At 43.0% G+C, this 15567-nt stretch overlaps 1 protein-coding gene across 1 annotated transcript in view; it reads left to right on the forward strand.

Moving 5' to 3' along the window:
* Nucleotides 1-15567, forward strand: part of LOC126474796 (probable G-protein coupled receptor AH9.1) — a gene marked incomplete at its 5' end in the record, with an annotated part of 76302 nt that overhangs the window by 6275 nt on the left and 54460 nt on the right. The window lies entirely within an intron of this gene.

The raw sequence follows: 15567 nt of genomic DNA on the forward strand, positions 1-15567 counted from the left end.
CAGCGCTGTCGGGCGTGGTCGGCACTTGGACGGGTGACCATCCAGGCCGCCATACGCTGTTGCCATTTTTCGGGGTGCACTCATCCTCTTGACGCCAATTGAGGAGCTACTCGACCGAATAGTAGCGGCTTCGGTCAAGAATACCATCATAACGACCGGGAGAGCGGTGTGCTGACCGCATGCCCCTCCTATACGCATCCGCCACTGAGGATGACACGGCGGTCGGATGGTTCCGGTAGGCCATTCGTGGCCTGAGGACGGAGTGCTTTAATTATGGCCGCACGACGGGAATTAACGGACTCTGAACGCGTAATGCTAGTTGGAGCTACACGCATGGAAATCGTTGGGGAATTCATTATTCCGAGAACCACAGTGTCAAGAGCTTGCCGAGAATACCAGATTTCAGGTTTTATCTCTCACAAAAGAAACGCAGTGGCCGACGACCTTCACTTAACGACCGAGAGAACCGACGTTCGCAGAGAGTTGTCAGTGCTAACAGACAAGCAACACTGCGTGAAATACCGCAGAAATCAATGTGAGACATACGACGAACATATCCGTTAGAACAGAGCGGTGAAATTTGGCGTTAACGGGCTTTGGCAGCAGACGGCCGACTTGAGTGCCTTTGCTAATAGCAGGACATCGCCTACAGCACCTCTGCTGGACTCGTGAGCATATCGGTTGGATCGTAGACTACTGGAAAACCGTAGCCTCGTCGGACGAGTCCCGATTTCAGTTGATAAGAGTTGATGGTAGGGTTCGAGTGTGGCGCAGACCCCACGAAGCCGTGGATGTAAGTTGTCAGCAAGGCACTGTGCAAGCTTGTGGTGGCCCCATAATAGTGTGGCTGTGTTTACAGGGAATGGACTGGGTTCTGTGTCCAACTGAACCGATCATTGACTGGAAATGGTTATCTTCGACTACGTGGAGACCATTTGCAGGCATTCATGGATTTCTTGTTCTCAAATGACGATTGAATTTTTGTGGCTGACAATGCGCCACTTTCACAATTATGGACGACAACAGAGGCAGCATGGTTCAGTACTTCTGCAGGGGACTTCCAACGACTTGAGTCCATGCCACATCGAGTTGCCGCACTAAGCCGGGTAAAAGGGGGTCCGACACAATATCAGGAGATGTCCCTTGCCTTTTGTAACCTCAGTGTAATATTAACACTCTGTGGAGATACGAGATGTATTTGGCCACTAGCTCAGTATCCGGCCGCCGCAGGCGAGCACCAAGCCGTCACTGGCGAGAACACTGTTTTAAAAATATTTTTCAGTTACTGAATTCGCGTTCTAAGACGACAGATCACTTTGACCACGGCACTGTGTTCGGAATATCTTAACACCGCAGGAGCTGAAGTTTCATATATCTGTGAGTGATAGTTCGGGAGTTATTAGTGTTTTCCCGAAATTTGATTGAATTCACCTCGGATTAAAGGAGCAAATGCGAAATTTGATATGAAGGTATAATTAGACATTATTTTCATGGAGTCGGTGCCATTTTGTGATAGGATATTTATTTCTATTTCCGATCTTACATTGTATACGAAGGAATTGGTACAATAAACAGATAAGCCTAGTTTACATAATATTGAGTATAACAAAACAAAAAAAGTTCACATACTGGCAAAAAAATGTAATCGATCCTATTTTTTATTAAATCTTTATTTAGGCCACCATCACATCGTAATAGTTTATTACGTAACCAAGGTAATATTTATGCTATTTTTTTTATTTCATCGTAAAGTACAGAAAGGCCTACGGTGCTATACACCAGCATGCAGTTAGGATCGTTAGCAATGCCTATCTCATACAAGGAGAGATGATCAGGGAGCGAGAAAAAGGAGACGCAAACAGGAGCCGTGTCGCACTTGAGCAGGCAGAGAAGATGGTGACTCTCACTGCGAGGCTCGGCGACTACCGCATAACTTTGTTTATTAACTGTCTATATACGGGGTATGATTGGAAAGTTTTAAGAACAGATCCGCTACTGCTTACTGGTTTGGTGGGCAGGTACATTGAGGTTGGGGAGTGAGTCATTGCCTTGTCCTTGAACGCCTTCTGGCAGGAAACTGCGTTTCAGTTCTTTGTGGCACCTGGTTGAGTGCGGGTCTTTTAGGGCTTGTTGCTGGATTCTGTCTGCGTGAAAATGGACATAAAAATGGAGCAACGAGTTTGTGTGAAATTTTTTTTTTTTTTTTTTTTTTTTTTTACTGGGAAATCATCTTCTGAGCCTTAAGAACTATTAAAAACAGCTTTTGGAGATAATTATATGAGCCAGTCAAATGTTTTTGTCTCGTTCAACAGATTTAAAAATCATTTGAAGATGAACCACGGTCCGGCCGTCCTTCCACCTCAGAAACTAATGAAAATCTTGTGAAAGTCGTGACTTAGTGCACTCTGGTCATAACCTTACAATTATGGAGATGGCTGATGAACTTAATTTAGATTTCTATGCAGTTTAGTCAATTTTTACTGAAGATCTGAACATCCGCCGAGTGTCCGCAAAATTCATTCCAAAAGTGTTGTCAAGTGACCAGAGACAACACCGACTTGAAGTGCGCCAAGAACTGATTAATCTCACTAAGAATGACCCAGGTTTGTTAAATAGGGCAATTACAGGTGACGAATCGTGGGTAAACGGATATGATCCTGAAATCAAAGAACTTAGAACTACTTAAACCTAACTAACTTAAGGACATCACACACATCCATACCCGAGGCAGGATTCGAACCTGCGACCGTAGCAGTCGCGCGCTTCCGGACTGAAGCGCCTAGAACCGCTCGGCCACAACGCCCGGCCGTTATGAGTTGTTCAATGCAAGCGTTCCACATACAATTCGCGAGCAACACCTTGCGCTGTTAGCATGACCGACGCAATAATGTTTTATGCTAGAAACACTCCTCACCTCGTCCTAATTAATTAATCAGTTAGGAAGGGATAGGAACTGCTGAAAGTTCTTCAGTGCACTGATATTCCCGATACATCATCAGCCAAATTCTTCATTTGTGTGTACATGGCATCAGTAGCTGCTGCATCAATAGCTTATTATTATAGGTACTGTATGTGCAATTACTTAAATGCGTGTTTTCTCCACGACACACTTATTTTATTCCTTTAAAACATGACCAACGGTAGTGTTTTCTGGTACTTCTCTTACTTAACAATGTCGATGCGATATCTGTATGCACTTTGAAAGGTGGCTACACTGAGTCACAGCACCAGAGACTGCGCCAAAGATTATTATTCTGCCGCCTCCACTGGTGCAGTAGTAGTTGAGAGGATGTCGAGGGCAGTAGTTGTTCTGTTGGGCGAGAGAGTAGATGCTGTTCGGTTGGTGTAATGTATAGATGGAAGAATTTGCAATTGTCACAGTGTATTTGAGAAAGGAGATGGGCTTTTGATTTATGATGCTGGTGTAATGGAAACTTTTCGTCAATATATAATGAGGTAAAAAGGTATTACAGTTTTCTTTAATGACAATGCCTCTTGCTCACAGGTACAGTCAACAAAGCATCTGACTCGTGTTCATTTATCAGGCTTGTAGTTCTGGTTTCTATGTGCAATTATAGTATTTCTGGTTTTTCAATTAGTTCACTGTAAATTGTGTTTAAAATATTTTGTCGTATTGGGAAAGAACTGAGCCAGATACATGTACGTTGAGTCACACTACCACACACAGAACAGTTACACTTGTGCTTTGTTGTTTCGTAGCTTTTATAATTGCAGGGGACTTAACTAATCAATTGTGTTAATGGAAATTCCTTGTCATTCTTTATTTTTATTTTATGCAGTCAGATTGCGTGCTAATACTAGTCAGGGCCAACCGGTTACGAGACTTCGTAACCGGTCACACAGCTACTAAAATTATTGCATTTATTCATTAATGTTCTTTTAATTAAGCCCCCGTGCAACTTTTCACTAGAGTTTCCCTCTCTCACACTGGCATTGTACAAAATAAATAAAAGAAACTGGCTGGCTACAGCTAGCGATCAATGAAATAATAAGGGTGTAGTTAAGTGTAGTAGTAGGCTATGTGAAAATTTTCGACGGCCGGTAACACAGACAATGGGCAGCAGCGAGCGGTAGCCAGCGACGAGGAGAGCTGCTTCCGCGCTCCCCACCTCACCCCTCGTACGCATTGTTAACAGCTGTTCACTGCAGTACAGGTATTTGGAGAGCCAGGACTGTGCTTCTGTCAGCAAAGCATGCTCCAGCTGACAATATTATGCCGAGCAGGCTGTTGGCGAAATCGCGGCAGATGGTGTTCTGTACCGCAAAGAGCACTCGCGCCGAACTGTCCCTAACGTACCAGCGCCATCCCTGAGCTGCATTAAGCGGAGCGACCAGCAGGTGCGCACTCGCGCTGCCTCTTCACTGGCGAACGACCGCCTCTGTGTCGCTGGCAGCATTCCCCATGGAAACAGCGCCGTCCTAAACGCCGAGAACAGCGCTGTCCAGAGACCTGCTCTCGCGAGTTTCCATACGCAGTTACAGCCGGTTCCTGTTGTCACAAGTTGCATGTGGTATTCCGCCGCTTCAGGTTTCAATACGCCGGCAACCGAAACACGTAAGGGCGCTAACAACGTAACGTCCGCGTCGAACTTAGAGTAACATTAATAAACCTATTTCCTAATAACAGATGTTGGAGGCAAAGGTCAGTGCTTCAGATACTGTCGACGACAAAGTCATTAGAAAGGTAGCATAAGCTGGGACTGGGAAAGAATGGGAGGAGAAACGGACGTGCCCTTTCAAAGCAACCACCTCGCTCGCTCACAGACTCACTCACCCGATGATGATCATGAGCAACTCGATGCAACCAAATTACCAAAGGTTAGCAGATTCAGATGTACAGGGATAGTAATAACGGAACTATAGACGCAGAAGCTACCCAGCAGATAACCATATCTTGGAGTAGATGATGCTCACAACCTGGGGTATGGTTGAGGCGAGTGTAGCTCGCATTGGTGCCGTCGGTAGTTTGGCATCGTGTAATAGGGATAGTGGCGTCTCGTTTTCATGTTCTGTTAATTGGAGCCACTACGTTTGCTAGCTTTGTCTGTCCGCGAGTGGCAGCAGCAGCGTTTATTGATTCTAGTACCCGTACTGTTTTCCGGGTCGGGTGTGTCAGTAGTTCGATTGGGACAGAGCAGCAGAGAGGTCCGGTAGCGCCAGGACATGCTGGGACCACTGGTGGCATGCAGGCATTGCTCGATCGAGGGGCTGTAGTTGCGACGGCTACAACCTTGTTGTCCTCTGGACCCAGGAAGTTGAACTGAGGGAACATTAATCCAGTAGTGAAACCTCCACTTCTTGATGATCACGACATTTGTTCGTGCGTTGCTGCTCGTAGGGTCGCCGTAAGACGAACAGCAACAACTGGAGCATGTCGAGTTGGCGGAATCTATTAGCCGTCTTCTACTACCTGTTATTATTTGAATTTTGTGTTATTATTGGTGAAGTGCAACCAGCGGTATTTTATTGCCTAGTGGCTGCTAACGCCCCAGTTACCTCCCCGGGAGGTTAGCGTATTTTTGCAGCAGTGTAAAAATGGTTCAAATGGCTCTGAGCCCTACAGGACTTAACTTCTGAGGTCATCAGTCCCCTAGAACTTCTTAAACCTAACTAACCTAAGGACATCACACACATCCATGCCCGAGGCAGGATTCGAACCTGCGATCGTAGCGGTCGCGCGGTTCCAGACTGTAGCGCCTAGAACCGCTCGGCCACTTCGGCCAACACAGCAGTGTACTTTTCCTCGTCTTGCCGATGCTGTCCGGCATGACGTGTAGTTCGACAGCCTCCTTGATTGCGGTGTGGATTGTGGTTTCTTTTGTCTACCTTGGTTGTAGTGGTTCCTTCTGCCTTTCGATGTTTTAAACACCAGATTCTGAAGACGCAGTGCTGTCTGTCACTTCGTCCTCACTTGAATTATTCCGTTGTTGTACTGGTTATCAAACGTTAGGTGGATTTGGTAAGATCACTGATCGGCGTTTAAACCGTCCCTAGTTTGAGTTGCCATCCTGTTAAGTGAGTATCTCTCTTGGCTGTCCGTCTAACCACTTACGCAGCTGTAGGGGCTTTTCTCAGGTCGATCCTTGGCGTACTGTCTGTGGATCTCTCTTCTTTATTTGGTCTGATCGTGTCAATTGTTTAAAAATAATATTTTGTTTAAATTATTCGTATTGCTTGTGGCCTTCAGCCGAAAAATAATTTGAATTCTTCTTAATCAGGCCTTCAGCTGTCAGTGTAGCTTGTGTTACAGTCAACTTCTTTTTTTTTAAATGACTGTTTTAAAAAAATTATTTCCTTAAATAAAGTGTATGTGTTTACTATGCAACCAACTGTAACTGATTAGGCCCCGTTCACACCTTTTCCTGCTTTCCCTAAGTCCCGCGTTCCAATTGTATGACAGAAAAAGGCTTGTTCCAACCAAAGGTAAAGTACTGTAACGTATAATTCTGAATTAAGTAGCAGTTACGAGAGCAGAGTAGTCACAAAAAAAATAAGACTTCCCACGTCGAGCACGTGTGTTGAGGGCAGACAAAACTAACGCGGAGCTGAACTGCCTGCCTCAGCAGAGAACCTGAATTATTCTAACAGATCAGTGGTCAGCACACTGGACTCGCATTCGGGAGGACGACGGTTCAATCCCGTCTCCGGCCATCCTGATTTAGGTTTTCCGTGATTTCCCTAAATCGTTTCAGGCAAATGCCGGGATGGTTCCTTTGAAAGGGCACGGCCGATTTCCTTCCCAATCCTTCCTTAACCCGAGCTCGCGCTCCATCTCTAATGACCTCGTTGTCGACGGGACGTTAAACACTAACCACCACCACCACAACCATTCTAACAGATCGCAGTAGTTCAGAAATAACGTCCCAGAACCTTTCAGATATCAGAAAGGTCAGAACATAAACAGCTGCCGGAAGTGGAAATCTAACCAATGACATGCACGACGCCCGACAGCGAATACTACCGCTACAGCGAAGCAGTCGAATAGAAAGGAACAATAGTATCAGCTAATGGAGCTAGAGACGTAGCCGTTACTCATCATATAACGATATTTTCAAATAAATGGGGCCCGCACATCGTAGCTTTGTGTGACAGGAAAATGCTTTTTCGAGTCAAAGACGAACTATATAAAATAACCATCAAGCCAGCAATACTCTACGGGAGGTATAAACTGCAAAGATGACATGAGCAGACACTGTATTCAGCAAAAATGAGCATAGTAGGTGTTGAGATGGTCATGTCCAGCCTCCTGTAACGGTAGTTATTATATAACAGGTAATTTACAAATAGTACCAACTACAGGCAAGCCTAAAGATTCCAGACTGAGAAGTTGCATCCACGTCTTGCACAGAACAGTCCCCACCAGTACAGATTAGAGGCAAACCCATGGTAACTTGGAAGACAGCTGTACAAAAAGCATGAAGAAGATGGAAGTAGTCAAACAAGATGCGTAACGACGCAGCGTAGCGCCTCACCGTCGGAAAAGCCGATTACGTAAGCGGGACGATGCGTGGAGAAAGTAGGGGATGAAGAATGAGTTCTTTGTATTCTATCGAGCGTGGTGGAGAATAAGACACTGGATTCGCAATCAAGAGCACTAGGTTTCAAATCCTCGTTCCCCCAACCAGATACATAAGGTGAATGCTACGATGGTTCCTTTGAAATTAAACAGCTGATTTTCTTCCTCGCACTGAACTCTCGGTCTGCCTCTAATAATCTCGTCGTCCAGAAATAACTCCATTATTTTCGTCATTTTTTCTGTATTCTTTCTTTCCCTTAGTTGCTCTAAGTTCGTGGCATACACTGAAAACACATATGTTGATCACAAAATGGAAAGTGCAAGTGATATGTGCGATGCGACATATGTGGGCGAAAGAACGCCAGAAATCAGCCAGCTGGAGCATCGAAACTAACGAATACATCCCCAGGACCACACACATGAGTTAACAGTGTTGGAAGTCATAAGTAACACAGAACTATAATTTCACATACGAATTTTGTATTACAAAAGTTGATTCTAACCTAAAAACAAGAACAAAGCACGACAAAATGTAACATAGCACCACATTGTATCTACCACGTAATACGTTTATTGTGTGTATAAAAAGAAACATGTATTACAGGCCACTGAAGATGTTTCCCAAATACAAAAAGCGAAATGCGTATGGCAATAAACAGACCGCCTTCAGTTAGTTGCATAGACGTAACATAACTCCACGAAGGTAACTCCGTTATTTCTCCCTTCCTTCAAATACTGAATTTCCTACGAAATCTAGGCCTGAATCAGGAACATCCAATGACTATGGCATATGTAATGAGGTGTATTAATATCAAAATCCACTTGATATATATAACAATCGTCTGGCATACACAGCACATTGAATTCTCCTGCTGCTAAACGTGCATAAATCTCCGCTGATGTTTAATGTTTGCCGTATCATTCTTTGTCAATGACGTCACTGGATGCGATACAGAGGGACGTGGGATCAGCACATCGCTCTCCCGGCCATTGTCAATTTTCGTGACCTCGAGACGCTACTGTTCAGTTAAGTAACTGCTCAGTTTGCCTCAGGAGGCTGAGTGCACCCTTTTCCAGTCCTCCCACTAAGGAAAAATTCCTAGCAGAGCCAGTAATCGATCCGGGGTCCTCCGAATGGCAGTCAGTTGCACTGACCACTGAGCTACGCAGGCAGACCTAGAAGAGAGAGATTTCCAGTGGAAATCATAGTAACAGTCATGAGACAGAGTACCTAACATCTCAGATCGGGTCTGACACACCTCAGATGACGACCAGAACCATTGAGGACGGCCAAAACGGGCGCGGACGGCAGTCGGAACATCCGCGACTGGAGGGGTCCATTGAAGCCGAGTCTGGCGGGCGCGGACCCCAGACGGAACACTCGACTCGGCGCGGACCCACTAGGGAACGCCCAGCTCCTTCCAGGCATAAATACTGGACTCGATCGACCCAAGGACCAGTCTCAGGTAGCACCTGAAGAAGACAGCGAGGCACGCTGTTGATATATCGTGCGAAAACGACGCGAACATCCGACTGGATTCCCGAATATCCAAGCTGTCAAGTCCGTAATTGTTTTTCCGTAAATATTTTTCAATAATGTTGAAATCCAGGAATTTTAAAGTAATCTCATCTATCTAATCTACAGGGAAGTACAATTTCTTCCCCATGTTCATTACACGAATCGTCGCTATATGCAGCTGTGTGAGTGTGGCCATTATCAACTTAGAATATGCAGTTTCTTACTGAGAACAAAGCATTTAGTATTGACTAAATATAGTCACCTGATTTCGTAGACAATGAGAGTTACAGTTTCTTTTAGTACGAGCACAGGACGCATTGAAAACCCTTGTTCCAGCCTCCATGCAGAGGCTTAAGTGGTTGCTTCGTGCGTGGAGACAGCAGGTCCGTGTCTCACTTCGGGCATGAGTAATAAATTTTAAACGAGCCATTTCTGTGAGCTGTTTTTAGAGGTAAGAAATATTACAAAAACCAGTGTGAGAGTATACGAAGAAAGATAATGTACAGTACCAAAAATGAGGTAAATATAACAAGTTGTGATCAACATACACAAAGATGGCTGTGGCCCGATGACTGTACAGCACGGTAGCAAAATACCAATTCGATACATCTCTATACATGGAAGGCAATGTTCTGACCGACCGACAGACTGACTCATCATCAGCCATTCCAAACCGCTAAGGACAGAATCTTAAAATTAGGAGAAGCTGTGGATCTTGCACTGTTGGCGTCGTTTAAAAAGGGATTTTCGAAATTCCAAACCTAATGGCGTGAAATAGGGATGCATGGCTTTTTTGAAAAATGTCATCGTTAAGGCAATTTTGTAGCTAGATCTAAGAAAATTGGAATTTAAATTCTTGGTCAGAAATAAAGAAACATGTGTTTCAACATTTTTGGTATTTAACCCTATGGGGGTGAAATAGTGGGTGAAAGCTTTTTTTGAAAATATATCCCCCATTCGGATCTCCGGGCGGGGACTACTCAAGAGGACGTTGTTATCAGGAGAAAGAAAACTGGCGTTCTACGGATCGGAGCGTGGAATGTCAGATCCCTTAATCGAGCAGGCAGGTTAGAAAATTTAAAAAGGGACATGGATAGGTTAAAGTTAGATATAGTGGGAATTAGTGAAGTTCGGTGGCAGGAGGAACAAGACTTTTGGTCAGGTGAATACAGGGTTATAAATACAAAATCAAATAGAGGTAATGCAGGAGTAGGTTTAATAATGAATAAAAAAAAGTAGGCGTGCGGGTAAGCCACTGCAAACAGCATAGTGAACGCATTATTGTGGCCAAGATAGACACGAAGCCCACGCCTACTACAGTTGTACAAGTTTATATGCCAACTAGCTCTGCAGATGATGAAGAAATTGATGAAATGTACGATGAGATCAAAGAAATTATTCAGATAGTGAAGGGAGACGAAAATTTAATAGTCATGGGTGACTGGAATTCGTCAGTAGGAAAAGGGAGAGAAGGAAACATAGTAGGTGAATATGGATTGGGGCTAAGAAACGAAAGAGGAAGCTGTCTGGTAGAATTTTGCACAGAGCATAACTTAATCATAGCTAACACTTGGTTCAAGAATCATAAAAGAAGGTTGTATACGTGGAAGAATCTCGGAGATACTATCAGGTATCAGATAGATTATATAATGGTAAGACAGAGATTTAGGAACCAGGTTTTAAATTGTAAGACAGTTCCAGGGGCAGATGTGGACTCTGACCACAATCTATTGGTTATGAACTGCAGATTAAAATTGAAGAAACTGCAAAAAGGTGGGAATTTAAGGAGATGGGGCCTGGATAAACTGACTAAACCAGAGGTTGTACAGAGTTTCAGGGAGAGCATAAGGGAACAATTGACAGGAATGGGGGAAAGAAATACAGTAGAAGAAGAATGGGTAGCTCTGAGGGATGAAGTAGTGAAGGCAGCAGAGGATCAAGTAGGTAAAAAGACGAGAGCTAGTAGAAATCCTTGGGCAACAGAAGAAATATTGAATTTAATTGATGAAAGGAGAAAATATAAGAATGCAGTAAGTGAAGCAGGCAAAAAGGAATTCAAACGTCTCAAAAATGAGATCGACAGGAAGTACAAAATGGCTAAGCAGGGATGGCTAGAGGACAAATGTAAGGATGTAGAGACTTATCTCACTAGGGGTAAGATAGATACTGCCTACAGGAAAATTAAAGAGACCTTTGAAGAAAAGAGAACCACTTGTATGAATATCAAGAGCTCAGATGGAAACCCAGTTCTAACCAAAGAAGGGAAAGCAGAAAGATGGAAGGAGTATATAGAGGGTCTATACAAGGGCGATGTACTTGAGGACAATATTATAGAAATGGAAGAGGATGTAGATGAAGATGAAATGGGAGATACGATACTGCGTGAAGAGTTTGACAGAGCACTGAAAGACCTGAGCCGAAACAAGGCCCCGGGAGTAGACAACATACCATTAGAACTACTGACGGCCTTGGGAGAGCCAGTCCTGACAAAACTCTACCATCTGGTGAGGAAGATGTATGAGACAGGCGAAGCATCCTCAGAGTTCAAGAAGAATATAATAATTCCAATCCCGAAGAAAGCAGGTGTTGACAGATGTGAAAATTACCGAACTATCAGTTTAATAAGTCACAGCTGCAAAATACCAACACGAATTCTTTACAGACGAATGGAAAAACTGGTAGAAGCCGACATCGGGGAAGATCAGTTTGGATTCCGTAGAAATATTGGAACACGTGAGGCAATACTAACCCTACGACTTATCTTAGAAGAAAGATTAAGGAAAGGCAAACCTACGTTTCTAGCATTTGTAGACTTAGAGAAAGCTTTTGACAATGTTGACTGGAATACTTTCTTCCAAATTCTAAAGGTGGCAGGGGTAAAATACAGGGAGCGAAAGGCTATTTTCAATTTGTACAGAAACCAGATGGCAGTTATAAGAGTCGAGGGGCATGAAATGGAAGCAGTGGTTGGGAAGGGAGTGAGTCAGGGTTGTAGCCTCTCCCCGATGTTATTCAATCTGTATATTGAGCAAGCAGTAAAGGAAACAAAAGAAAAATTCGGAGTAGGTATTAAAATCCATGGAGAAGAAATAAAAACTTTGAGGTTCGCCGATGGCATTGTTATTCTGTCAGAGACAGCAAAGGACATGGAAGAGCAGTTGAACGGAATGGACAGTGTCTTGAAATGAGGATATAACATGAACATCAACAAAAGAAAAACGAGGATAATGGAATGTAGTCGAATTAAGTCGGGTGATGCTGAGGGAATTAGAATAGGAAATGAGACACTTAAAGTAGTAAAGGAGTTTTGCTATTTGGGGAGCAAAATAACTGATGATGGTCGAAGTAGAGAAGATATAATATGTAGACTGGCAATGGCAAGGAAAGCGTTTCTGAAGAAGACAAATTTGTTAACATCGAGTATAGATTTAAAAGTCAGGAAGTCGTTTCTGAAAGTATTTGTATGGAAGTGAAACATGTACGATAAATAGTTTGGACAGAAAGAGAATAGAAGCTTTCGAAATGTGGTGCTACAGAGGAATGCTGAAGATTAGATGGGTAGATCACATAACTAATGAAGAGGTATTGAATAGAATTGGGGAGGAGTTTGTGGCACAACTTGACGAGAATAAGGGACCGGTTGGTAGGACATGTTCTGAGGCATCAAGGGATCACAAATTTAGCATTGGAGGGCAGCGTGGAGGGTAAAAATCGTAGAGGGAGACCAAGATATGAATACATTAAGCAGATTCAGAAGGATGTAGGTTGCAGTAGCTACTGGGAAATGAAGAAACTTGCACAGGATAGAGTCGCATGGAGAGCTGCTTCAAACCAGTCTCAGGACTGAAGACCACAACAACAACATCATATTAAAGAAGTAGTAAAGTATTTTTAATGCTACATCTATGAACACTGTTATTTGACTTCTGGGTTAAAAATAAAAAAATACGTATTTCACTGTTTTTGAAAATTCAACCCTAATGGAAGTGAAATGGGGGATGAAAGTTTTTATGGAAATACTTCATTGTGCAAGTATTTTTGAAGCTAACTCTATGAAAATTTGTATTTGACTTCCCTGTTAGAAATAAATACACACATCACTTTTGTTTGGAAATTCAACCTCCAAGTGGGTGAAATAGGGGGTGAAATGTTTTATGAAAACGTTTCATTGCGAAAATATTTTTGAAACTAAATCTTCGAAAATTGGTGTTTGGCTTCTCGGTTAGAGATGAAAAAGTACGTACTCGTATTTCACTGCTTTTGGAAATTCGTACCCTAAGGGCGAGAAATAGCGCCAAACTTATTCACTGTCTCATCGTCGCCCAGCCCAAATCGCTGGGGATAGAATATTGAAATTTGGAGAGTGTGCGGACCTTAAATTGTGGGCTTCATTTACGAAGGGATTTTTCGAAATTCCACTTCTAGGGAGGTGAGATAGGGGATGAAAGGCTTTTTCAAAGTATGTCGCTATTAACGGAATTTTGAAGCTACAACTATGAAAACTAGTGTTTGGTTTCTCAGAAAATAAAAAATACGTGTTTCAGCATTTTTGGAAATTCGACCACTAAGGGGGTAAAATAGTGGGTGAAAGTTTTTTTAGAAAAATAATTACTAAAGGATATTTAAGGCTACATCTATAACAACTGATGTTTGTCTCCTCTGTTAGAAATAAAAAAAATACGTGTTTCAGTGTTTCTATAATTCAACGCCTAAGAAAGTGCAATCGAAGGCGAAAATTTTTAAGAAAACATTTCGTTACATTAAAAAAATTTTGAAGCTAAATTTATGAAAACTGGTATTTCACTTCTCGGTTCGCTATAAATAAATATTTGTTAGGAGACGAAATTTTCTATGGAAATATCTCCACAAGCACGTAAAAGGTATGACTAACGAAAACTTTGGACCCCACCTACCTGAATCGTTTTTTAGTCAGAAGTACATTCGGCCTTAATTAGCGTGTTGCAATTTGTGTAAAACATAAAAATTCGATTAAATAAGAACAAAACAAAGAAATCTCTGCAGGTCATACAGTGTATGCTAGCGAAGCAGCGGGGCCAAGCTAGTCATACATATAAAAAAAATCAGACACCCCCAGGAAACATCAAGCTAATACCGCACAGCACGGCCTCTAGCATTGATAATGGCATCAATTTGATGAGGAAGAGACTCAAGAAGTTTCTTCAGGTATCCGTAGCGAGTCATTGATGATTAGATGTCGCAGAGTCGCAAATTGTTGGACGTTTATTACTAAGTTTCACCTGTTGTTTCAGATAGTCCAAATATTTTGTATGTGATTAAGTAGAGCTGATTTTGCGGACCGTCTAAGTGCGATATGGTGCCGAGTGGTTGACAAACCTGGAAGTATGCGTACATCCCTGAGAACATGCCTGCTGTCATCTTGGAAAATGTCATGTCTCCAGCAAACTCATGATGAAGATGTACAAGAAAACATCCCGGTTTACGTTTGCCGTAAGCTGAATGTATGCGCCCAGGCTATGTTTCGAAAAACACCCCCAAAACGCCATAGAACCACCTGTGATCTGAACTGTAACCTCCGTACAATTCGGGTTAAACGCCCACGGTGCAATCGATGAGTTGAATCATATGAAGAGAGAGAAAATCGCAACTCGCCGAATCCAATATCTAATTTCTATGTTGTTTGGCCCATTGACAAAGTGCATCGTTATGTGCCGCTGTGAGCAGCGGCCTTTAGCCAGTTCTCCTACTCCATGTCCACTTCATACAGTTCTCTTCGCAACGGTCGTTAGCAAACTGGTTGAGGTGGGCTTTCATTCGTTGAAAGCAGAAATTCCTGTCGAATTTGAAACTGATCATCATTGCGAAGGCGTGAACCTGGCATTCAGTCGTTCTCAGTTGTGATCTTTATACTATCGCCTTTCTTATGGAGTGTGCAGACACGTTGGACAGGCCGTGCTGATATGCCAACACATTGAGCAACTTCATTACGGTTTTGCCGTTCTGTCAAGTCTCCAGGTCGAGCCATTTTACTGCGATGTTTCCATACAATCTGTTGGCACGCACACTTCATTCCTCGGCCACGATTTATGCCGACGGTGGTGGTAGGTGTCCCTTTGTCTCCCGTCGATAATAACTAAGTTTAGTAACGATGGCCATGTGAAGGTGAGAGTGAGTAGCGAAAATATGTGGCGAAATTGAATCTCTCTCTAATACACTGTTATGATACGAAAAGGCAGAGAATGGTTAAAGGCGTTCTGACAGGTCGAATCTGACGGTGAGTACCAGAGATGTGCGAATGAGACAGAAGAAGCACGACAGAGACAGCAAAATGGGCGAGTAAGACAGAATTTTCTAAAACTTCTTTTAGGCATATTCTAGAACTTATGGGCGCAATGTTTTACAATTTTCGATCCTCGAAGGTATATACAGCAAAGTTCAGCGAGTTTGAGACATCATTATTTTAGCAACGATCAAAAATAAATATTTTGTCGCAAAAATACCAAGACGTAAGAGAATGGTTACACAGACTCAT

Source organism: Schistocerca serialis, chromosome 1 (assembly GCF_023864345.2).
Source record: "Schistocerca serialis cubense isolate TAMUIC-IGC-003099 chromosome 1, iqSchSeri2.2, whole genome shotgun sequence".
In the NCBI taxonomy this organism is placed as follows: domain Eukaryota; kingdom Metazoa; phylum Arthropoda; class Insecta; order Orthoptera; family Acrididae; genus Schistocerca; species Schistocerca serialis.